Source organism: Odocoileus virginianus, chromosome 26, assembly GCF_023699985.2.
Source record: "Odocoileus virginianus isolate 20LAN1187 ecotype Illinois chromosome 26, Ovbor_1.2, whole genome shotgun sequence".
NCBI classification, from domain to species: domain Eukaryota; kingdom Metazoa; phylum Chordata; class Mammalia; order Artiodactyla; family Cervidae; genus Odocoileus; species Odocoileus virginianus.
In genome coordinates this window covers 7194125-7208762 of record NC_069699.1, presented here as the reverse complement: position 1 = coordinate 7208762, position 14638 = coordinate 7194125, and the positions used below count along the sequence as shown (strand labels likewise).

The window sequence follows — 14638 nt, the reverse complement described above, 5'->3', positions numbered from 1 at the left end:
TTTGTGGAGTGACAAAATAGTTTGATAATCATTTGATAACTTTTGAAGAGGAATTTTTTAAAGTCCTTTTCAAAGAAAGGTCTGCATAATACTATGACTATAACCACATTTATATAATGCAATATAAAATGTGTAACTTTATTCATAAATCAACATATTTACAGCTTAATTGTGAGAAAGGGGCATACCCAGATGGCATTCTGACTCACTTATTTAAAGGCCAAAATGTATTTGTAATGGACAGTGACCATAGAGTATGTAACCTCTAAAGGGGGAAAAACACCAAAATTTAAAAATTGTCATCATTCATCTTATCCTTTATTTGTCCCTGTGCTTTTTATTTTTTTTCTCCTGGTATTTTCCACAGCAGAGTATTTACAGACCAGGATTTGGAGAATTTAAAAGGCTTTGTGCAAAATGAAGCAGGCACCATCCTGTGTCTATCTTTCATACCGTACTCTTTGTAGTACTAAAAAAATATGGAGAAAGCTTAAAATAGCTGACATTCAACAGTGATGCTACCTAAATCTAACCTGTGCTTCCCTAGGGAGGTAAAAAGGGGAAAAAAAGCACAGGAACAAAAGCATCAGCGAGTATTTTACCATAGGATAGCTATTTAATTGAAAACCATAGCCTATTTTTGTGACTCCCATGGATAACTGACATACAAACTTGTCTCGCCTCATTCTTCTCTCATAATAGTGACCTGCTGAAGCATCACTGTCTGGCTAGAACACATGTGCCCACCACTGCCATATATATTTGAGAAATCATTTATCTCTCACTAGTTTCCCCATTTAAATAAACTGCACATGTGACTTGCTGTCCCTTATTGTTCTGTACTTCCCTCTGGAGGTCATCACTCTGCACCCGTGAGCACCCACTGGCGAAGCTCTCTGTCTAACCTTGTTGACTTCTCCATATGACTTCACTCTGGAGGTCGTCACTCTTCACCCGTGAGCACCCACTGGCGAAGCTCTCTGTCTAACCTTGTTGACTTCTCCATATGACTTCACTCTGGAGGTCATCACTCTGCACCAGTGAGCACCCACTGGCGAAGCTCTCTGTCTAACCTTGTTGACTTCTCCATATGACTTCACTCTGGAGGTCATCACTCCTCACCCGTGAGCACCCACTGGCGAAGCTCTCTGTCTAACCTTGTTGACTTCTCCATATGACTTCACTCTGGAGGTCGTCACTCTTCACCCGTGAGCACCCACTGGCGAAGCTCTCTGTCTAACCTTGTTGACTTCTCCATATGACTTCACTCTGGAGGTCGTCACTCTTCACCCGTGAGCACCCACTGGCGAAGCTCTCTGTCTAACCTTGTTGACTTCTCCATATGACTTCACTCTGGAGGTCATCACTCTGCACCCGTGAGCACCCACTGGCGAAGCTCTCTGTCTAACCTTGTTGACTTCTCCATATGACTTCACTCTGGAGGTCGTCACTCTTCACCCGTGAGCACCCACTGGCGAAGCTCTCTGTCTAACCTTGTTGACTTCTCCATATGACTTCACTCTGGAGGTCGTCACTCCTCACCCGTGAGCACCCACTGGCGAAGCTCTCTGTCTAACCTTGTTGACTTCTCCATATGACTTCACTCTGGAGGTCGTCACTCTTCACCCGTGAGCACCCACTGGCGAAGCTCTCTGTCTAACCTTGTTGACTTCTCCATATGTCATCAGCATGAATCAGTTTACTACTGATTTTGGGGTGGTTCTGGTTGCAAGATATTAATGTCTGCTCCTCCTCCTGGCCCCTCAATTTCTTTGCAGCTGCAAATGTTGGGCTGTATGCATTATGAGGGCCAAAAGCACCTCCAGGAATTGGCATCGTGGGTGGGAACATGAAAAAGCCAAAGCCAGGAGAGCTTTACCTCAGAATCTAAAGGCTTTTCAAATAGCTTCTGTCTTCTAAATTCAGGTTCTTTCCATGACTTTATTGAGAGCATTTTCAAGACTGATGTGAAACGAGATACAGTCAATATTTTCTGAGGTTATTTCTAGACTGCTTTGCACACAGAGCAAGATAATGTGATCTGAACTTGCTTTCCCACAAAATTACTGACACACTCTATATGTGTAGATAAACTATGTGTAGGGGTCCTATAAGTCTGATTCTATGTTCTTTTTAAACACTTAGTTCAGAGCCTTGGGGAGCTACAGTACCACTGAGAGAATAAATCACTCAAAAGTCATTTCTACCTACCTTAAATGGTTGTTTCTAGATCTTGTTTGTTTGTCTGTTTAAATAAGGCTCTTCACCACTTGACCTGAATGGCATGCAGGGTGCTCAGTCCATCTCCACTTATAGTTGTGCTCCAACTAAACACATCCCAAAGATTTTCCCCTCTAACGTGTCCAAGAAGACATTCTGCCAAAGGAACAAACACAAACATGGTATATTTGGCAGATACGTTGAATGCTATATGTCTTTCTCTTGGAGATTAATAGGAACATTATCATATTTAAAATGTGTACATACATGCAGATATACATACTCAGTTTTTATATAACATCTATAATACCCCATAGCTGCTGCTACTGCTGCTGCTAAGTCGCTTCAGTCGTGTCCGACTCTGTGTGACCCCATAGACGGCAGCCCACCAGGCTCCGCCGTGCCTGGGATTCTCCAGGCAAGAACACTGGCGCGGGTTGCCATTTCCTTCTCCAATGCATGCATGCACGCTAAGTCGCTTCAGCCATGTTCGACTCTGTGCGACCCCATGGACAGCAGCCTACCAGGCTCCTCTGTCCACGGGATTCTCCAGGCAAGAATACTGGAGTGGGTTGCCATTTCCTTCTCCAATATACCCCATAGAACTAGTATTTAATGGAGCCCCTATTTCTTATCACCGTATATTATTAAAGGGTCAAAATCAAAGTCCTTTTCTTTGCTCTCAGAGTCACCAAACCACAACCATCAAACAGGGATCTCCAGGGGTTTACGGCTCATTCATTTTTGTATCACCACACAGTGCTCAGCACACAGTTTTACTTAAGAGTCAGTGATCACCTAATATTTAATGATTACGTGGATAAATGCATTCGACACTGACTGGAGCTTAGAAATATACATTTTATGTGAGAGAAATGCGTTTAGTTACTAAATTCATCAAACTGGACTTCTGTATGTATTTTTAAAAACGCAATGGCACAGGGGAAAAAACAGTTCTATAGCATGCCGTCATGCCATAGAACACTCCATCATTCAAATCATCTACCATGTCCTTTGTTCATAAACCACACTAAAGTCTAAACTATGTTTCCGAGAGTTTGTGCATCTGCTCCTAAATACTTGTGTCCTAGTTGAGTACTTGGATCTGTCTTATTTTTAGCACTGCAGAGTCATAAAACCTCCCAGTGGAAAGGAACACTTTACAGTCAAGACAGACCAATGGCTTCATTTTCTAGATGAGGTAACAGAGTCTCAGATGGTTCACAGGACCTGCCCAAGGTCACATGGGAGAAATTTTCAAAGAGGTGCTTTGTACTTTTCCCTGTGTATCCAACAGTCTCTGGCACATTTAATAAGAAATATGACATATTAATTAATTATATTCATAATAAAATTTTACAAGCTACTTTTATATAGACCAACCTTAGAAGTCTACTACCTCAAGACTTAATAGAAAGGAAAAACTTCCTCACTAATTAATTATGCTACTGTGTAACTTACTAAGAAATGATACATAGCAGGTCTAGCCTGCAAAAGAAAATCAGATAAAGTGATGAGTGGGTGTCTATGAGGGCTTGTGAGGTTAAAGGCAAAAGTGATCCAGTGTTTGTAACAAGAATGTTCTCAGTTCTACACGACCTCACTTCATCAGAAAGTTCCACTATAATTGCTTAAAAAGGACACATCTGACACTCAAAGTTTGAATTGAAAGAATGAGAAAATGTGAAGATGAGAAAGTAGTTTCAATATTAGTATTGGATGGAGTAAATGTTGAATAAATGTATTATGTGAAACAAGAGTAGTTAAAAAGATCAAAGACATGGTGATTATTCAGCAGCTTAAAAACAATTTATAAGAAAAAAATGAAAAATGTGAGAAATGGACAAATCATAATAATTATTATACTTTTAATATAAATCTCAATCTTTCAAAAATTTAAAAATGAAGTAAACATAGAGTTTTTAAAATTAAGGTGAGCAAGAGTAACCATTCAATGGTTAAACAGACTTTTTACATGCAGAGTTAAAAAAATTATTTTGTAATTTTCCTAGAACATGGACATAAACCAATTGTATAAGAGAACACTGGAACATCTCAGTATATTCCAAGAACTAGAAATGTGAAAGCCATGTTCTCTGTAACAAAGGAATAAGATTAGGAATGACTAGCAAAAATTTAACCAAAAAGTTACAGGGAAAGAAGGGAGACACTTTGAAGACTTTTAATTTTATTCTCAGAATGTGAGTTAAAAGGATTCATGTATTTACAAAGCCAAGACAGATAGTTGAAAATAAGCTGTTGTCAGAAATGTACACAAGAAAAAGAAAAATTTTGAGAGCCGACTTTAAAGTGAGGCTATAGACTTGATACTGCAGAAAACTGCATCACTGGGACAAAAGACAAAACAGGACAGAATCCTAGAATTTGATGGAGAAAGCTAAAGAATAAAAATTAGAGAAGCGATAAGAGTTATGGAGGACAGATGATACATCCAAAAGATCCCATCCAGTAGGTCAAATTCCTAGCATCCATTTCTAATCAAAACTCTTTGGTAATGAGAGTAGAGTTCTCCTTACAAAACTGAAGAACAGTTTAGTGAAATTGACACCAGTTCAAGTTACAGGGCAGCATGCTAAAAGCACTGGGCTTCCCTGGTGGCTTGGACAGTAAAGAATCTGCCTGCAAAGCAGAGAACCCAGATTCGATCCCTGGGTCGGGAAGATCCCCTGGAGAATTCCACGGACAGAGGAGCCTGGAGAGCTGCGGTCCATGGGGTCGCAAAGAGCAACACAGGAATAATACTGAAATGTTTGACTTCAAAGGTATATTTAGGAATATTCAAGATGCTTGGAGAATTAAAGAGAAAGTCAATATATGTTAAAAAATATCATGCTAATTTTATGCACAAGAGTATTTTCCGTGTCTCTCAATTCCTACAGATTCATGAGCTAGAGACTGAATACATGAGACCTAATTGTCTCGAGCTCAGTCACACCGAGGCTCCAGTTTGTGTAGAGGTAAATCACAGGGATGGGCTCAATGAGCTTAACTTCCTTTCTAGCTGTCACTGTCAGTAAGCCTGAGACAACTGCTATAGACGTCCACATCTACCTGAGGTGGAACACTGACTGTGACCACGCCATTTCCTGTTTTACTCTGATAATCATGTTTACTGAAAGTTTATCATGTGTCAGACATCATTCTCATCATTTAATTCTCACAACAATACTTTGAATTGAGTATTAGGGATATCTCATTTTTTTTTAGATAAGGAAAATGAGGCTCAAGGAGTTAATTGGCAGAGGCCACCCAGCCAGAAGGTGTCGGAGATGTCCCTCTAACTGCCCTGAGCCGCTGGATCACATGGCTGCCTCTGGCGTTGTTTCTTAGGATGATTTTGCCTCTCGATGTCACCATGCTCCCTACTGGCTCTTTTTGCATGAAACCCTGTGTCCCTGTCATCCTGGTTTTCTGGCATTTTCTTCTAGAAGGACATAAGATTGTGGATCTCAGAGCTACACCTGCTTGAGTAAACGGGCTAGACACATGTACCCATTCCCAGTTATTGTTTTACAACTTCGACGTCTCTCAGAGGGGCTGGGGTTTTGCTCAGGAAATGAAAAAAAAAAGAAGAAGAAGAAGAACTCAGCATTTCCAAAATTGTATTCTGTGAAACATCAAGTAATATGAATTTTAAATTGACATTTTATGGAAATAACAGAGCTCCATGTTCAATAAAATATAGGTAAAATACGAATTATGTAACATTTAACCGATTTACTTGATTTTTTAATATTTATTAAGTTATTTGCTGAGTCTTTGTTGTGGCATGTGGGATCTCCTGTCGAGGCGCAAGGATGCTCTGGTTGTAGTGCCAGGGCTCAGGAGCTGCAGCGCGCAGGCTTAGCTGCTCTGCCGTGTGTGGGGTGCTAGCTCCTGACCAGGGATTGAACCCAGGTCCCTGCACTGCAAGGCAGATTCTTAACAACTGGACCACCAAGGAAGTCTCTAACCATTTTTTTTAATAAGACATTTTTCAAACCGTTTACCATGCTCATGTATGTGTGCATGCATGCTAAGATGCTTCAGTCGTGCCTGACTCTTTGTGAGCCCATGGACTGTAGCCCAGAAGGCTCCTCTGTCCATGGGGATTCTCCAGGCAAGAATACTGGAGTGGCTTGCTGTGTCCTCCTTCAGGGGATCTTCCTGACCCAGGGATTGAACCCATACCTCTAAAGTCTCCTATATTGGCAGGTGGGTTCTTTACAAATAGTGCCACCTGGAAACCCATGCTAATGAATACCACACTGAATTTCTTAGGTGCTTTATGCAATATAAACTTTATTTTACTTATTAAAGTAAAATAAACTTTATTTTACTTATTAAAGTAAAATAAAGTTTATTTTACTTATTAAAGTTTATTTTACTTATTAAAGTAAAATAAAGTTTATTTTATTTTACAAACAAAATAAACTTTATTTTACTCAGGGAATTTTTGGGAAGTTCTACGTTATCCAATTATTTGTTCATTTAAATAATCATGTCATCAGAATCCTCATGATCACGGATGATATTATGCTTAAATGGGAAGCTTCGACTCTGGGCATAATATTACAGAAATAGATTGTTAGAAATATGAAATACCTCCTCTGATTCAGTTGTGTCATACATAAACAGCTAATCTCCATCTTTATTTTTTAGAAGCAAGGAGAAGTTGTTTAGTGCCACTGAGTCCAGTTCTAAATATGCTTCATCCTTTCTGACATAAACTGTTCATAACAAATGAACTCCAGCTTGCATGCAGTATAAGCTCCATCACGGTTAAATCCCTGAGGCATTAGGGGAGCCTGACTCAGGTGTGCGAGTCCACTTCTTAATTCCATTTCAAAATGTGCCTCCTCGTCAGAGTGAGAAAGCAGCCTCTGCTTATGTGGAATCAGGCAAGGTTAGGGTTCTTCCATTTATGCTGGATTGAAGTGTTTCTTTCTTCTTCTGAGTGTAGAGCTATTTCTCATCACAGCTGATGTCCAATACCACAGGACGCATCATTCTTGGTTCATTAGCAATGCTTGACTAATCCTGATGATCAAACTTCTGAGAGCAGTCTGCAATAGGTCACAGCATCACTGACAGATCACAATGTAAAGTGGAAAAACAAGGAACCAGGAAAGACTTTAAGTAACTGTGTACTTTCCCAAAAGGGACTACAAACAATAAAAAATACACGTGTGTGTGTATACACATGTGTGTATACATATATTATACATACATAAAATAGTTATTTTATATATATATATATATATATATACACACACATATATATATATATGTATGGGTTTCCCTCATAGCTCAGTTGGTAAAGAATCTGCCTACAATGCAGGAGACCCGGGTTCGATTCCTGGGTACACATATATATGAGTTTCCCAGGTGATGCAGTAGTAAAGAATCTGCCTGCCAATGAGGGGAGGTACAAGAGACACAGGTTCGATTCCTGGGTCAGAAAGATCCCCTGGAGTAGAAAATAGCAACCTGCTCCAGTATTCTTGCCTGGAAAATTCCATAGACAGAGGAGCCTGGTGGGCTACAGTCCATGGGGTCACACAGTCAGACACAACTGAGCAACTGAGCAAAATATATTATATATGTAGATGCTGATGCTGGGAAAGATTGAGGGCAGGAGGAGAAGAGGACAAATGAGGATCAGATGGGTGGATGGCATCATCAATCAATGAAGTTGAGTTTGAGCAAATTCAGGGAGAGAGTGAAGGACAGGAAAGCCTGTTGCACTGCAGTCCATGGGGTCGCAAACAGTTGGACATGACTGAGCCAATGATCAACAACAATGTACATATATAAACATATATATATATAAGAGGAAACAGATTGAAACTTTTGGATGCAGTCTAAAATATTTCACTTTTAACTTCTAGAGTTAGAGCCATAGATAATTAAACTAAATTATTTTTTTTTTCCTTTCTGCCCCCTTTCCTCTCTCGGACAATCTTTTTTTTTTAATTTTATTTTTTGTTGAAGGATAATTGTTTTACAGAATTCTGTTGTTTTCTGTCAAACCTCAACACGAATCAGCCAGAGGTATACATACACCCCCTCCCTTTTGAACCTCCCTCCCACCTCCCTCCCCATCCCACCCCTCTAGGCTGATACAGAGCCCCTGTTTGAGTTTCCTGACACATACAGCAAATTCCTGTTGGCTATCTATTTTACATATGGTAATTTACATTTCCATGTTACTCTTTCGATACATCTCACCCTCTCCTCCCCTCTCCCATGTCCACAAGTCTATTCTCTATGCCTGTTTCTACACTGCTAACCTGTAGGTAAATTCTTCAGTACCATTTTTCTAGATTCCATATATATATGCATTACAATATGATATTTATCTTTCTCTTTCTGACTTACTTCACCCTGTATAATAGGTTCTAGGTTCATCCAACTCATTAGAATGGACTCAACAGTATTCCTTCTTATGGCTGAGTAATATTCCATTGAAAGGACTGTTATTGAAGCTGAAACGCCAATATTTTGGCTACCTGATGCAAAGAGCTGACTCATTTGAAAAGACCCTGATGTTGGGAAAGATTGAAGGCAGGAGGAGAAGAGGACAACAGAGGGTGAGATGGTTGGGTGGCATCACCAACACAATGGACATGAGTTTGAATAAACTCTGGGAGTTGGTGATGGACAGGGAAGCCTGGCATGCTGCATGAGCTCACAAAGAGTTGGACACAACTGAGCGACTGAACTGAACTGAGCTCAATATTCCATTGTGTATATGTACCACAATTTCTTTATCCAACAGATGTCTGTTGATGGACATCTAGGTTGCTTCCATGTTCTAGCTGTTGTAAATAGTGCTGCAATGAACAATGGGATACATGTGTCTTTTTCAATTTTGATTTCCTCAGGGTATATATGTCTAAGAGTGGGATTGCTGGGTCATATGGTGGTTTTATTCCAGTTTTTTAAGGCATCTCCATACCATCTTCCATAGCGGCTGTATCAATTTACATTCCCACCAATAGTGCAAGAGCATTCCCTTTTCTCTACATCATCTCCAGCATTTATTGTTTGTACGCTTTTTGATAATGGTCATTCTGACCAGTGTGAGGTGACATCTCATTGTGATTTGATTTGCATTTCTCTAATAATGAGTGATGGTGAGCATCTTTTCATGTGTTTGTTAGCCATCTGTATGTCTTCTTTGGAGAAATGTCTGTTTAGGTCTTTTTCCCAATTTTTGATTGGGTTTTTTCTTTTTCTGGTATTCAGCTGCATGAGCTGCTTGTATATTTTGGAAATTAATCCTTTGTCAGTTGTTTCATTTGCTATTATTTTCCCCCATTCTGAGGGTTGTCTTTTCACACTGCTTATGGGTGCTTTGCTATGCAAAAGCATTTAAGTTTAATCAGGTTCCACTTATTTACTTTTGTTCTTATTTCCATTACTCTAGGAGGTGGTCATAGATGATCTTGCTTTGATTTATGTCATCGAGTGTTCTGCCTATGTTTTCCTCTAAGGGTTTATAGTTTCTGGTCTTACATTTAGGTCTTTGATCCATTTTGAGTTTATCTTTGTGTATGGTGTTAGGAAGCATTCTAATTTCATTTTACAAGTAGCTGTCCAGTTTTCCAAGCACTGTTTATGGAAGAGGCTGTCTTTGCCCCATTGTATACTCTTGCCTCCTTTGTCAAATATAAGCTACCCATAGGTGCATGGGTTTATTTCTGGGCTTTCTATCTTGTTCCATTGGTCTATGTTTCTGTTTTTGTGCCAGTACCATACCTGTCTTGATGACTGTAGCTTTGTAGTATACTCTGAAATCAGGAAGGTTGATTCCCCCAGCTCCATTCTCTTTCTCAAGACTGCTTTGGTTATTTGGGGTCTTTTGTGTTTCCATATGAACTGTGCAAGTTTTTGTTCTAGTTTTGTGAAAAATGTCATTGGTAATTTGATAGGGATAGCACTGAATCTGTAGATTGCCTTTGGTAGTATAGTCATTTTCACAATATTGATTCTTCCTACCTGGAACATAGAATATCCCTCCATCTGTTTATGTTGGCTTTGAATTATATCATTCAGTTCAGTTTATTCACTCAGTCATGTCTAACTGTTTGCGACCCAATGGACTGCAGTACACCAGGCCTTCCTGTCCATCACCAACTCCCAGATTTACTCAAACTCATGTCCATTGAGTTGGTGATGCCATCCAACCATCTCATCCTCTGTCATCCCCTTCTCCCCCCACCTTCAATCTTTCCCAGAATCAGGGTCTTTTCAAATAAGTCAGTTCTTCACATCAGGTGGCTAAAGTACTGGAGTTCCAGATTTAGCATCAGTCCTTCCAATGAATATTCAGGACTGATTTCCTTTAGAATGGACTGGTTGGATCTCCTTACTGTTCAAGGGACTCTCAAAAGGCATCTCCAACACCACAGTTCAAAAGCATCAATGCTTCAGTGCTCAGCTTTCTTTATAGTTCAACTCTCACATCTATACATGACTACTGGAAAAAACCATAGCTTTGACTAGAAGGACCTTTGCTGGCAAAGTAATGTCTCTGCTTTTTAATATGCTGTCTAGGTTGGTCATAACTTTCCTTCCAAGGAGGAAGCATCTGTAAATTTCATGAATACAATCACCATTTACAGTGATTTTGGAGCCCCCCAAAATAAAGTCTGACACTGTTTCCACTGTTTCCCCATCTATTTGCCATGAAGTGATGGGACTGGATGCCATGATCTTACTTTTCTGAATGTTGAGCTTTAAGCCAACTTTTCCACTCTCCTCTTTCACTTGCATCAAGAGGCTCTTTAGTTCTTCTTCACTTTCTGCCATAAGGGTGGTGTTATCTGCATATCTGAGGTTATTGATATTTCTCCCAGCAATCTTGATTACAGCTTGTGCTTCTTCCAGCCCAGCATTTCTCATGATGTACCCTGCATATAAGTTAAATAAGCAGGATGACAATAGACAGCCTTGGCGTGCTTCTTTTCCTATTTGGAACCAGTCTGTTGTTTCATGTCCAGTTCTAACTGTTGCTTCTTGACCTGCATACAGATTTCTCAGGAGGCAGGGCAGGTGGTCTGGTATTCCCATCTCTTTCAGAATTTTCCACAGTTTATTGTGATTCACAGAGTCAAAGGTTTTGGAATAGTCAATAAAGCAGAAATAGATGTTTTTCTGGAAATCTCTTGCTTTTTCAACAATCCAACGGATGTTGACAATTTGATCTCTGGTTCCTCTGCCTTTCCTAAAACCAGCTTGAACATCTGGAAGTTCACAGTTCACGTATTGCTGAAGCCTGACTTGGAGAATTTTGAGCATTACTTTACTAGCATGTGAGATGAGTGCAATTGTGTGGTAGTTTGAGCATTCTTTGGGATTGCCTTTCTTTGGGATTGGAATGAAAACTGACCTTTTCCAGTCCTGTGACCACTGCTGAGTTTTCCAAAATTGTTGGCATATTGAGTGCAGCACTTTCACGGCATCATCTTTTAGGATTTGAAATAGCTCAACTGGAATTCTATCAGCTCCACTAGTTTTGTTCATAAAGATGCTTTCTAAGGTCCACTTGATTTGGCATTCCAGGACGTCTGGCTCTAGGTGAGTGATCACACTGTCTTGATTATCTGGGTCATGAAGATCTTTTTTGTACAGTTCTTCTATATATTCTTGCCACCTCTTCTTAATATCTTCTGCTTCTGTTAGGTGCATACCATTTCTGTCCTTTATTGAGCCCATCTTGGCATGAAATGTTCCCTTGGTATCTGTAAATTTCTTGAAGAGATCTCTAGTCTTTCCCATTCTGTTGCTTTCCTCTATTTCTTTGTACTGATGACTGAGGAAGGCTTTCTTATCTCTCCTTGCTATTCTTTGGAACTCTGCATTCAAATGGGTGTATCTTTCCTTTTCTCCTTTGCTTTTCTCTTCCCTTCTTTTCACAGATATTTGTAAGGCCTCCTCAGACAGCCATTTTGCTTTTTTGCATTTCTTTTTCTTGGGGATGGTCTTGATCCCTGCCTCCTGTACAATGTCACGAACCTCCGTCCATAGTTCATCAGGAACTCTGTCTATCAGATCTAGTCCCTTAAATCTATTTCTCACTTCCACTGTATAATCATAAGGAATTTGATTTAGGTCATACCTAAATTGTCTAGTGGTTTTCTTCCCTTTCTTTAATTCCAGTGTGAATTTGGCAATAAGGAGTTCATGATCTGAGCCACAGTCAGCTCCCGGTCTCGTTTTTGCTGACTGTATAGTGCTTCTCCATCTTTGGCTGCAAAGATTATAATCAATCTGATTTCGGTGTCAACCATCTGGTGATGTCCATGTGTAGAGTCTTCTCTTGTGTTGTTGGAAGAGGGTGTTTGCTGTGACCAGTGCATTCTCTTGACAGAACTCTATTAGCCTTTGCCCTGCTTTGTCCTGTACTCCAAGGCCAAATTTGCCTGTTACTCCAGGTGTTTCTTGACTTCCTACTTTTGCATTCCAGTCCTGTATAATGAAAAGGACATCTTTTTGGGGTGTTAGTTCTAGAAGGTCTTGTAGGTCTTCATTGAACTGTTCAACTTCAGCTTCTTCAGTGTTACTGGTCCGGGCATAGGCTTGGATTACCACAATATTGAATGGTTTGCCTTGGAAACGAACAGAGATCATTCTGTCATTTTTGAGATTGCATCCAAGTACTGCATTTCAGACTCTTTTGTTGACCGTGATGGCTACTCCATTTCTTCTAAGGGCCATACTCAGTAAATCTTTAATCCAATTTTCTGTCGATGGGCACAGCTGTGTTCTCTTCCTGTTATTTGACCTGAGGACAAACTATGGTGGAGGTAATGAAGATAATAGTGACCTCCTTCAAAAGGTCCCATGCACACACAGCTACACTTGGTGCCCCCAACCCTGCAGCACATCACCGCTGATCCAGACCTCTGCCGGAGACTCCTGGACACTCACTGGCAAGCCTGGGTCAGTCTCCTGTGGGGTCACTGCTCCTTTGTCCTGGGTCCTGGTGTGCACAAGGTTCTGTTTGTGTCCTCCAAGAGTCTGTTTCCCAGTCCTGTGAAAGTTCTGGCGGCTCTATAGTGGGGTTAATGGTGACCTCCTTCAAGATGGCTTATGCTATGCCCAGTTCTACTGTACCCAGAGCCCCTGCCCCTGCAGCAGTCCACTGCTGACCGGTACCTCTGCAGGAGACATCAAACACAGTTCTGTCTCAGTCTCTGTGGGGTCTCTGGATTCTGGTGTGCACAGGTATGTTTGAACATTCTGAGTGTCTCTGGCGGGTATGGGGTTTGATTCTTAATGTGATTTCATCCCCTCCTACCGTCTTGCTGGGGCATCTATGCCCTTGGACGTGGGGTATCTTCTCACAGTCCCTCCAGTGCCATGCAACTGCTGCTTCCAGCACGCTCCACCCACACTGGCTGTTGGTAAAGCTGGAAGGCATCCTTGGAGGTCCTCTCCATCAGGCTCCCCATTTTCCTGCTGGGGAAACTGCAGAACTGACTCCAAACCTTTGTTATTTCAAATGCAAAACTGACTGTTGTTATTATTTTTGTGAGATTAGAGAGCCTGATTGTCTAAAATTTTTTCTAAAACTTTGGCTTTTCATGAAAATCTTAGTCCCTACAAAAGTGAGCTTTTAACAAGTATTTGCTATTTGAAATTTGTCAGTTTGAAATTTCTTTCATTAGTGTCTTATAATTTTCTGTGTACAGTTCTTTTGTCTCCTTAGGTAAGTTTATTCCTAGATATTTAATTCTTTCTGTTGCAATGTGAATGGGATTGATTCCTTAATTTCTCTTTCTGATTTTTCATCGTTAGTATATAGAAATGCAAGTGATTTCTCTGTCTTGATTTTGTATCCTGCAACTTTGCTAAATTCACTGATTAGCTCTAGTAATTTTCCGATACCATCTTTAGGGTTTTCTATGTACAGTATGTTATCTGCAAACAGTGAGAGCTTTACTTCTTCCTTTCTGATCTGGATTACTTTTATTTCTTTTCCTTCTTTGATTGCTGTAGCTAGGACTTCCAGAACTATGCTGAATAATAGTGGGGAAGGTGGGCATCCTTGTCTTCTTCCTGATGTTAGGGGGAATGCTTTCAGTTTTTCACCATTGAGAATAATGTTTGCTTGTTGCTGGAGGCTTATCATATATGGCCTTTACTATGTTGAAGTAGGTTCCTTCTGTGCCCATTTTTTGAAGAGTTTTAACCATAAATGGGTGCTGAATTTTGTCAAAGGCTTTTTCTGCATCTATTGAGATTATCACATGGTTTTTATCTTTCAACTTTTTAATATGATGTATCACATTGATTGATTTGCATACATTGAAAAATCCTTGCATCCCTGAAATAAACCCAACTTGTGTTGCTGAATTCTGTTTGCTAAAATTTTGTTGAGGATTTTCGCATCTATGTTCAACTGTGA

The 14638-nt window shown here is 40.2% G+C and overlaps 1 long non-coding RNA gene across 1 annotated transcript in view; it reads right to left on the bottom strand.

Annotated features, from left to right (window-relative positions):
* Positions 1-2140: 2140 nt before the first annotated feature.
* Positions 2141-14638, bottom strand: part of LOC139031291 (uncharacterized) — a 265400-nt gene continuing 252902 nt past the window's right edge. The window contains exon 5 of the long non-coding RNA XR_011483773.1: positions 2141-2376. This is a non-coding gene — a long non-coding RNA (uncharacterized lncRNA). The remainder of the gene's footprint in view (positions 2377-14638) is intronic.